The 11,185-nt window shown below is 38.3% G+C and overlaps 1 pseudogene; it reads left to right on the top strand.

Moving 5' to 3' along the window:
* The first annotated feature begins 6,885 nt into the window (after nucleotides 1-6,885).
* Nucleotides 6,886-8,779, top strand: LOC102821343 (annotated as a pseudogene).
* Nucleotides 8,780-11,185: the final 2,406 nt, after the last annotated feature.

Raw genomic sequence — 11,185 nt, 5'->3', positions numbered from 1 at the left:
TCTCCACTCTGGTCCTCTGTGGCTATGTCACTGACTCTGGGCCCAAGAGTCCCCAGGTCTTGCCACACTGCTGGCCAACCAGGTCTTCACCCGGGTTCACAGAAGTCTATTGAACGTCAAACCAATTTTTGCAGTACAGTGCATTAACCCACAGTGCTACAGTAGGACTCCATCCTAGGCATTGTTGTTGTTGTTAAGTGTCGTCGAGTCAGTTCCGACCCATAGTGACCCTGACAGGGGTTTCCGAGGCTGTAAATCTTTAAGGGAGCAGAAAGCCTCATCTTTCTCCCACAGAACAGCTGGTAGTTTCGAACTGCTGACCTTGCGGTTCGCAGCCCGATTGGTAACCACTACACTACCAGAGTGAGCTGATATTGATCTTATAATCATATGGTTTATTATGCCAGCAATGACAAACTAAAGAGAAATGACATCACATTCATCATCTTAAAGAACATTTTAAGATCTATCTTGAAGTACAATGCTGCCTGTGATAAGATAGCTCTAGTTCATCTGCTGTTTTAAGAAAATTGGTCATTTAGCAATTACCAATGAAAAAAATCCCAAAAGAATGAGAGAAAAGTAATTTTATACTCACCAATTCTAAGACTTTCTAGTTTTTGCTGTTCTTGTTATTATATTATGTTGTTTCTTAGCCTTACTTACATCCCATCCCTTCATGTGCAAAACAGTCAGAATTCTTTCTACTTAACTGAATGATAAGACAAATGTCTTTCCTGCCATTTTTATTTATAGTACAAGTCACTCAACTCCCAAGAATGCACCATAAACCACTGCATTTTGGAAATAAAGACTATCTACTGTGTATGCTCAATAACACTCTAAATGTGTTTATTCAAGCACTCTTCTAATTATTAAACTTGGATGCATTTCAAGGGACATTTAATCTATATCTGCATCATTCACTTTGAACTCACTCAAAGCCAGAAGTGGACTGCAAGAAAGACTTGCTTTCTAGATGGTATCAGAGTCAGAACATACCTCAAAACTTGGCTCACTGGACCAAGAGAAAATGAAAACATCAATTTTTAAGCAATATTTTGAACTTTGAAGATTAAATAATAATTTTAAACAGGCAATGACTTCTTTCTACCCATTTTTTTTCTGTTCAGCCACACGACAACATTCAGGACCGTGCAATATGCAAAGAAATGTCTTAGTTGCATTGGCTCAGTACTCATGGCACCATCTCTTCTGTTCCATGTTCATGTTCTGGGTCAATGTTTTACACTAAGGTCAAACTGTTCTGTTATTATTTTTTTTCCTTTTGTCTCCCTGTAGCACATTTCTACATGAAGCTCTTAGGAAAAGTCAGCATTCAATAAAGACAAGCCAACTCAGAAGTAAATCATAATATTAACTTACAGAGAGCAGAATACTGAACAACTGTTACTCTGTGATAACACAATTTAGGGAAGCTATAAGCAAAATCCTGGTCAGTATCAGGAAGCTGTACAATGTGTTCCTTGCTGAACAGAAAGCTACTATTCAAGTCAGAAATTAAATGAAGAGTGCATTCAGGATATTTTATTCCATCTGGAAATCAGATAGCAGAAATCTACGTGAAACCTCACAAATTACTTTTTCCATTGCTCTCTTGCCACTTAACAACAACAAAAACCTTGCCACAGAGAAATAAAAATTAGTAATCTCCCAACTCAGATATGTCATCAAAGTTTGTTATAAAAATATTTCACAAGAATAAAATGTCAGCCCTTGATAAAATAAAGCAGTGACCTGGGGCTGGATCTCAGGAAATTTTAGATTGGGGTATATTGTGGCGGATATCTGTATTTTTCCTTTGAATTTATGAATCCCACAAAACTTACAGAGTTAATATCAGCTAATAGTACTAGTTTAATTTTTCAACTTACTGGTCATACAAGAAGTCATCTAATATCCTCAGTTTGTCTGACAGTTCCAAGATGACCTAGCCCTTATTTTCAAGCTTCCTGCCAGCCATCCACCTCCAGGTGTGCTACATTTTCTAGACTATGATATTTCCATATTTCTGTGTCTTAATGCACCCAACTGGTTTTAGAATACACACCCCATGACTGCTTATGTGTTGAGTAAATCTTCACCTCATCTTGAAATCTTTTTATCTCCTCCATGCTCTATAATATTTTAGTCATTAGTTGAAGTGATTGGATAGAAGCCAGAGTTTTAGGCATCTTTGTACATCTAACCCGAAGTACAGAATTTGAAACCTTCCAAAAATTACTCGTCTGTCAGTTTGCTGTTCTGTGGTGGCATGTGTGTTTCTGTGGTGCTGCAAATTTAGCTACCAGTATAATGAATGGACAGATTTAGCAGAGTTTCCACATTAACACAGACTAGGAAGAATAAGAGACTGACAATTTCTGAATGATCAGCCACAAAAACCTTATGAATAACAGCAAAATACTGTCAGATATAGTGCCAAATGAGCCTCTAGGTTGGGAGGCACTCAAAATGGAACCAAGAAGAGCTACTTCCTCAAAGTAGCGTTGACTATAATGATGTGAATGGAACAAACCTTTCAGACCTTTATTTGCTGATGGGCACAACTCAAAATGAGAAACAACTGCCAACATGTATTAATAATTGGAACATGAAATGTACCAAGTATGACTCTAGGAAAATGGTAAGTTGTCAAAAACTGAAATGATATGCATAAACATTTATATCCTAGGCATTAGTGAGCTGAAATGAACTAGTATTTTGAATCCTACTGAACCTATTTGGTATCCTACAATCTTATTGTATAATATGCTAGGGATGACATATTCAAGTGAAATGGCATCACATTCATCATCAAAAGGAACATCTTAAAGTCTATCTTGAAGTACAATGCTGTGATAGGATAGTATTCATATGCCTACAAGGAAGTTGTTAATATCACTACTATTCGAATTTATGCATCAACCACTAAAGTCAGTGATGATGAAATTTAATTTTTTTACCAACTTCTTCAAAGAGCATAGTGACTCTATAGGAGAAGCAATGGACTGTGAACCACAAAGTCAGTGGTTTGAGCCCACTAGCTTTTCTGATGGAGAAACATGAGACTTTCTACTCCCACAAAGATTTACAGTTTGGAAAATCCTATACAAGGTTGCTATGAATTAGAACCTACTAGACAACACTTAAAAATAACAACAACAAACTTCTTCAGTCTGAAATTAATCAAAATGCATTGATAATTACTGGTAATTAGAATGTGAAAGGTGGAAACAAAAAAGATCAAGCATTGGTTGGAAAATACAGCCTTGATGATAGAAACGATGCTGGAGATTCCATGATAGAATTTTGCAAGACCAATTACTTCTTCATTGCAAATGCCATTTTTAAACAGCATAAAAGGTGACTATACACATGAACCTCACCAGGTGGCATACACAGGAATCTAATTGATTACATATAGGGGGAAAGACTATGGAAAAGCTTAATATAAACAGCCAAAACAAGACCAGGGACAGACTATGGAACAGCCCATAAGCTCTTCAGATGCAAGCTCAGGCTGAAGCTAAAGAAAATTAAAGCAAGTCTGTGAGCACCAAAATGTGACCTTGACTATATCTCATTTGAATTTAGAGACCATCTCAAGACCAGTTTTGATGCATTCAGTACTAATGACCAAAGACCAAAAGAGTTGTGGATGTCATCAAGAACATAATATAGGAAGAAAGCAAAAGGTAATTTAAAAGATTGGTTGGTTATGTGCTGTGGAGTGGGTTCTGAGTCATAGTGATGCTGTATAGGGTTTTTAAGGCTGTAAATCTTTATGGGAGCAGAAAGCCTCATCTTTCTTCCACAGAACAGTTAGTAGCTTTGAACTGCTGACCTTCAGGTTAGCAACCCAACTCATAACCACTACACTGCCAGAGTTCCTTAGGAAAGAAAAAAAAGATAAAAACAGATGTCATAAGAGACTCTGAGACTTGTTCTTGAGCATAGTTTCATTTCATTTATACCAAATGAGAATGGTAGAAATGAAATAAAAGAGGTAGACAGAAAACTTCAAAGGACAGTCTAAGACAAAGTCAAGTATTATGAAATTTGCAAAGACCCAGAGTTAGAAAACCAAAAGGGAAAAATACCCTCAACATTTTTCAAGCTGAAAGAATTCAAGAAAAAATTCAAGTCTCAACATGTAATATTGAAGGACTTCATAGGCAAAATATTGGATTATGCAAAAAGAGTCAATAGACGATGGAAGGATTACACAGAGTCACTGTGCCAAAAATAAATGTTTGATATTTAGGCACCTTAAGAGGTAGCATAATATCAAAAAACAATAGTATTGAGGGAAGAAATCCAAGCTGCACTGGATTTGTGCATTGGTGAAAAACAAGGCTACAGGTATTGATGGAACACAAACTGGATACAAATCTTTCAACAAACTGATACAGCATTCAAGGTACTCATTTATGCCTACAAATTTTAAATACAGCTACCTGGCTAACTGATTGGAAGAGATCCACATTTGTGCCAATTCCAAAGAAAGGTAACCCAACAGAGTATAGAAATGATCAAACAACATCATTAATATTACCTGCAAGTAAAACTTTGCTGAAGATAATTCAAAAACACTCACATAGGCAGGAACTTCCAGAAATTCAAACTGGATTAAGATGAGGACATGGAACAAGAGATATCATTGCTGATATCAGATGGATCTTGATTGAAAGCAGAGAATACCAGAAAGATATTTACTTGTGCTTTCTTGACCACGCAAAGGCTTTCAACTGTGTGTACCATAATAAACTATAGGTGACATTTCAAACAGTAAGTATGCCAGAACACTTGATTGTACTCATGAGGAACCTGTATTTAGACCAAGATGCAATTGTCTGAATAGAATAAGGCATTACTGAATCATTTAAAATCTGGAAAGGTGTGTGCCAGGGTTGTATCTTTTCACCACACTTATTCTATCTGTATGCTAAGTAAATAATCTAAGAAGCTGGATTATGTGAAAAAGAACATAGCTTCAGGATTGGAAAAAGACTCATTAACAACCTGAGATATGTAGATACCAAACTTGCTTGCTGAAATCAAAGATAACTTGGAATATTTACTGATGAAAATCAGAGACTACAGCCTTTAGTATGGACTGCACTTAGATGTAAAGAAAACATTTATCATCATGTTATTTATTGGTCCTCACAATTGGACCAATAGCTAGCATGATAATAAATGGAGAAAAGATTGACGCTGTCAAGACTTCATTTTTCTTGAATCTGCAATGAATACTCAGGGAAGCAGCAGTCAAGCAATCAAAGGACATGCTTTACAAACATGTATTAGGCAAATCTGTTGCACAAGACATCTTTAAAGTGTTCAAGTACAAAGACATCAGTTTGAGGACTAACCTGTCTCAAGCCATGATATTTTCAATTACCTCATATGCATGTGAAAGTTGAGTAGTGAATAATAGAAATATGATCCATTTGAATCGTGTCATTGAAGAAGGATATTGAAAGTACCATGAACTGCCACAAGGAGAAATCTGTGTTGGAAGAAATAAAGCAAGAATGCTCTTTAGAAGCAAGGGTTTTGAGATTTCGTCTCTCATGCTTCAGACATGTTATTAGGAGGGACCTGCAGAAGGACATTCAACTTTGCCAAGTGGAGCATCAGCAATAAAGAGGAAGAACCCCACTAAATGGATTGGCACAGTGGCAGCAGCAATGGGTTCAAAGGAAACAATCATAATGAGGATGGTACAAGGCTGGGCAGAGTTTCGTTCTGTTGTGCATGATGTCATTATGAGTTGGAACCAACTCAACCGCATCTTACAATAGCCAAAATTGCTAGATATAAGTTTTTCATTACTGACTAACTGTATCCCTGATATAATCTAGTAATCTTGATTCCACACCAAAAGTCATCTAATACTCACAAGACTTTGATAAATAATCTATTTCCCTACTCATTCTATTATTACATCTGTCTTTACTTGACTATGTGTGGAGCCACAATTTACACATATTTTAAGAAATATCATTGCCAGGGTGTAAACAAACAAACAAACAAAAAAGAATGGGAAAGAAATGGCATGACGCATTGCTGGAGAATGGATGATAACTTCTCAGTTGATTCCATCATTTGATGGGAGTAGGATATTGAAGAGCCTACAATAGTTAGATTCTTGAGTTATATAGTTGCACTTCTTTAATAAATGTTGTTATTTTTGCTAAGTACTGTCGAGTTGGTTGCAACTCATAACAACCCTGTATAGGGTTTCTGAGGAGTGTCTGGTGAGTTTTACTAGCTGACCTTGCAGTCGAGTGCTTATCTTACAGCATCACACCAGGATTTCTCTTTAATAAATATATTAAATATCAAGCCTTAATTACTGTATGTAAATGGGAGCTATAGTGCAATGAACTCCTGAGGAACTTTAGCTGTCATCTTGGCAGCATATCCACAAGTCAGCAAGTACTTAACTGGATGTTTACTATGTCATTTGCTGCAGTCTGAGACCCAACATCAATTTTTCCTTATACTGATTTCCTTCCAAATTCTAGCACTTCATTTTTTTTAGTAGAAATAGGAAATCAATTATTTTTCAGGAAGTACAAATTAAAGTAAATAGGGCAAGCTGAGAACTTTTACATTGTGAGGATATTATGGAGAACACTTTGTGCAATTTTGAAGTAATTTACATTGTGATACAAGACACAGTGACATCATTGTCCTCTACTGAAATAGAGAAAAATCAATTCTCTTCCCATGCATCTTGGCTTCCTAAATTCTGCTGAAAGTACATGATAGTTATCCTCTTCGGAGAGATTTTATCATGCTAAGAGAAGAGCATTGCCAATACAATGACATTAATAACTATTAAAGAACTATAGGCTGGGGTCTCAGAGGAAAATGTCCCCACAAGCATCTCCTAAGAAGAATTACAATTCACTTAGAGAGTTAAAACCCCCTTCTCTCACCACTCCACCCTCAACATACAGCATGGATGTAGGAACCCTCCACAAAGGAACCTAGATGGACTGATTAGGCCTTTCTTCAAATTAATGGGGGATTCTCTGGGCTTTGCCTTTCTGATAAGCAAGTGAGGTTGCAACCCAGCTCTCTCTTGCAGGAGGAATATAAAATTGGCTTTCTCAGTGATGTGCATCCCAAGGGCCTTTGTGATGAATCAGCTTTCATAGATTCCTTCTTTGACCTTATTAAGGACAGACACAGCAGATTATTTTAATAATGCAGCCTTCGATAGATCAAGAGCATTGCTTCCAAAGACTGTGTAACAGAAAAGACTAATTAATGTTGTTTCTTTGGGGAGGGAGTTGGGAAAGAAGTGAGAAGGTGGAGCAATTTAACCAGTGCTTGGGCGATAAAATGCTGGACTTAATTTTTCTTTTCCTTATCTGGATGTTCCATATTATGAATCAAATGCAACACGTTTAGCCTGGCATTTGGAACCATACCTAGCCTTCAATCAATGAAGCCCTAATGAGAACAGCCAGCTGAGCAGCCACAATAATCACGTTTTCGACAATAGATACAGAAGGAAATGTGAAAACAGTTTGATAGCAGGTAGTTTTCTAATCACCCTAATCAGGACGATGTGATGTGTACTCCAGAAATCTTTAAGTAGGCAACTGTCTTAGTTCTCCAGTGCAGCTATAAGAGAAATATCACACATCGAAGGCTTTAGCAAATTTATTTTCTAAAAGTTTAGGAGGCTAGAGGTCCAAATTCATGGTGTGAGCTTTCATTTTCCAAATTCTAGGGAAAGGCTTTATCTCTTACTTAGCTCTGGAGAAAAGTCCTTGTCTCTTTAAGCTTCTGCTACGGGATGATCTTCATGTGGCTTGGCATTTCCTTACCCCAGGTCTGCTTCCTAGCTTGTTTGTTTAATCTCTTTTTATATCTCAAACACATAGGCTCAAGACATGTTGTTGTTGTTGTTAGGTGCCATCGAGTTGGTACCGACCCATAGCAACCCTATGCACAGCAGAACGAAACACTGCCTGATCCTGGGCCAACCTCACTACTGTTGCCACACTTGAGTCCATCGATGCTGCCACTTGGCCAATCCATCTCGCTGGGGGTCTTCCTCTTTTTCTCTGATCCTCCACCTTACCAAACATGATATCCTTCTCCAGCGACTGGTTCCTCCTGACAATATGACCGAAGTATGAGAGACGAAGTTTGGCCCTATACTAATTCTGCCTCCTTAATATAGCAAAGTCAATTCATTCTCAAAAGAAATTATAACCAGAGGCATAGCCGTTAGAATTTACAACACAATTTTTTGTGGAACATAATAAAATCCATAAGAACAACATTGGAGTTCCTTTCTCTTCCGCGCTGCCTACGGAGGAGGCGGCCATCTCGACCGGCATCATCGCTGCCCTCAGACCCCTGGTGAAGCCCAAGATTGTCAAAAAGAGGACCAAGAAGTTCATCCGGCACCAATCAGATCGTTATGTCAAAATTAAGCGTAACTGGCGCAAGCCCAGAGACATTGACAGCAGGGTGCGTCAGATTTAAGGGCCAGATCTTAATGCCTAACATTGGTTACGGGAGCAACAAGTAGACAAAACACATCCTGCCCAGCAGCTTCCGCAAGTTCCTGATCCACAACGTCAAAGAGTTGGAGGTGCCGCTGATGTGCAACAAATCTCACTATGCAGAGATTGCTCACAACGTCTCCTCCAAGAACCGTAAAGCTGTCGTGGAAAGAGCAGCCCAGCTGGCCATCAGAGTCACCAATCCCCACGCCAGGCTGCGCAGCGAACAAAATGAATAGACAGCCTGTTTTCGAGTTTTATTTGTGCTAAATAAAACCATAAATGCACACACACACACACACACACACACACACACACAAAAGAACAATATTGGAATCTTTTCAAATAATTACGTAATTGATATGCATGAAATCCGGGTGCCACACTTAGAATGAGCACTGGACTGCTAACCACAAGGTCAGTAGTTTAAGCCCACCAGCCTCTCCTCAGAAACCTTATACAGAGTCGCTATGAGTTGGAACCGACTCAATGGCACTTAACAACAACATCGACCACATGGCCTGGGGTAAGTAAACTAGCAGGGGCTGAGAAATACAGATGAATTTGAAGGAAGGAGTCTCCACATTTTCCTGGTGCTGAATATGGGAAACAAATCCCAAGTTTACATTACCAGAAACAAAAGTTCTGAAGAGGAAAAAATCTATTTGGTCAAAATTTGAGCCCACAATGACAACAAAGCAATAACAACAAGATAAGCCCCACTGCCTCTTCCCAATAACCATGAAGAGAGCCAGTAACTTTGATCAGTTTTAGCCAGATACTCAATTATCACATGACTGGCCCCAAATTCCACACAGAGCCTGCTGTGATGCTCCTCAGTTATCCTTCCTTTGTACACTCTCCTTAAAGCAAGAAGTTGTCCATCTGTTGAGAGCAGCAGAAATCAGAGAGGTGCGTGTCTATTCAGCCAGCAGCATGAAGTAGAGATGACATGGTTCTGCTGCCAGCTGCGTGGCCTTGAACAAGTCACTTAACCTCTACGAACCTCAATTGCCTCATCTCCAAAATGAGGACTGGATAAGTACTCAAGTTCTATCCGGACCTGAAATTCAAACACTCCAATGACCTACAGGGTCTGCTAGTGATTTCATTTTCATTTGAATGTTAATTCTTTCCAGAACGAGTTGCAACTGAACACTTGGCAGGTTTTTCCCTTGGAAAGAAGTGGAGTACTAGTTATATGGTAAAAACTTAATCAGATAAACTGTGTGTGATTGGCATATTTGGCTATTTACAAACCCTACAGCTATTTGATGGATGCCTTTTTTTTTTTTAATTCAGACAATTTATGGAAGTTTTTCATTTTTGTCCCAATGTTTTGACGTTGTGCAAACAAGCTCAACATAGACTACACTGTTAGCTCTTCTCGCTCTCTGTTACTCTCTATTTATTCAGTCGTGAAAATAAACACTGGCCAGTTATTCCAGAAAGGAGCAGGCATGTGAAAATCAAGATTTAGGACTAAGAGGCTTAAAATACCTCTCCTTTCAAATTTTTCATTTTGTTTTGACTCAATGATGGTGAATCTATGTTCCTTGGAATAATAAAAAATTGTCAAATTATCACTTTGGTAATTTAGGTGCATCTAACCCAAGCCATGGTGTTTTCAATGTCTTCCTATGTGTGGGAAAGCCGGACAATGAATAAGAAAAAAGCAAAGAAGAACTGATGTATTTTAATTATGGTGTTGACAAATCTTGAAAGTACCATGCGCTGCCAGAAAAACAAATAAATCTATCTTGGAAGAACTACTGTCAGAATAACCCTTGAAAACAAATGTAGCAAGATATTATCGTACAATTATAGGACATGTTATTAGGAGGGATCAGCTCTAGAAAAGGATATGATGCTTGGTAAAGGGTCAGTGAAATAGAAGAAAACCTTGAACAACATGACCTGGCACAGTGGCTATAACAATTGGCTCAAACATGGAATTGCTATGAGTGGGAATTGGCTCAATGGCACCTAATGACAACAACAGCAACATAGGTTAACATGGGACCAGCTTAGGAAGGCAGGTGGTATGAGATGTAGCTGGAGCCAACTTTTATCGAAAAAGATAAATGGCTGGTTTAATTAAGAATGACCAATGGATAGCTAAATGCTAACAGATTCCATTTTTCACCCTGCATGCCTAGGTCAACAGGAGTAAACAAAGACTGAATTAGAAGGACTATGATCCTATGATCAAAAGTTTCTGAACAACTAAAATGGATCCATGGACTAGCTCTGCACTGGGATTTTGTTGTTGTGCTTGTTTTCCCTCATTCATTCTTCATTCCTTCCTTCCAAAAACAATCTGGCACTGTTTTCTGGTAGTCCCTTGTGAAGTTAGAGAAGGTCAGACACCACATTCATGTCTTTTCTGCACTTGCGTGCAACTGTAAACACACAAGCACCATTTGCATCTTATATTTTGTGAATAATGGGATAAAGGAGAGAAGCAAACAAACATATTATATATGTGTTGTATGGAGTTTCCTAGGCTTTACATCTTCTACCTTGTAGTTCACAGTCCAGTACTTATTGTACAAAGCCACTGTGCTTATGGATATACAGAGAGTCCTGGTGTGGTGCTGTGGGTTAATGCACTGGACTGCAATGTCAGTTTGAACCTCATGGTT

This window comes from Chrysochloris asiatica, unplaced genomic scaffold (assembly GCF_000296735.1).
Source record: "Chrysochloris asiatica unplaced genomic scaffold, ChrAsi1.0 scaffold00015, whole genome shotgun sequence".
NCBI lineage: Eukaryota > Metazoa > Chordata > Mammalia > Afrosoricida > Chrysochloridae > Chrysochloris > Chrysochloris asiatica.
This window is presented reverse-complemented; position numbering and strand designations above follow the sequence as displayed.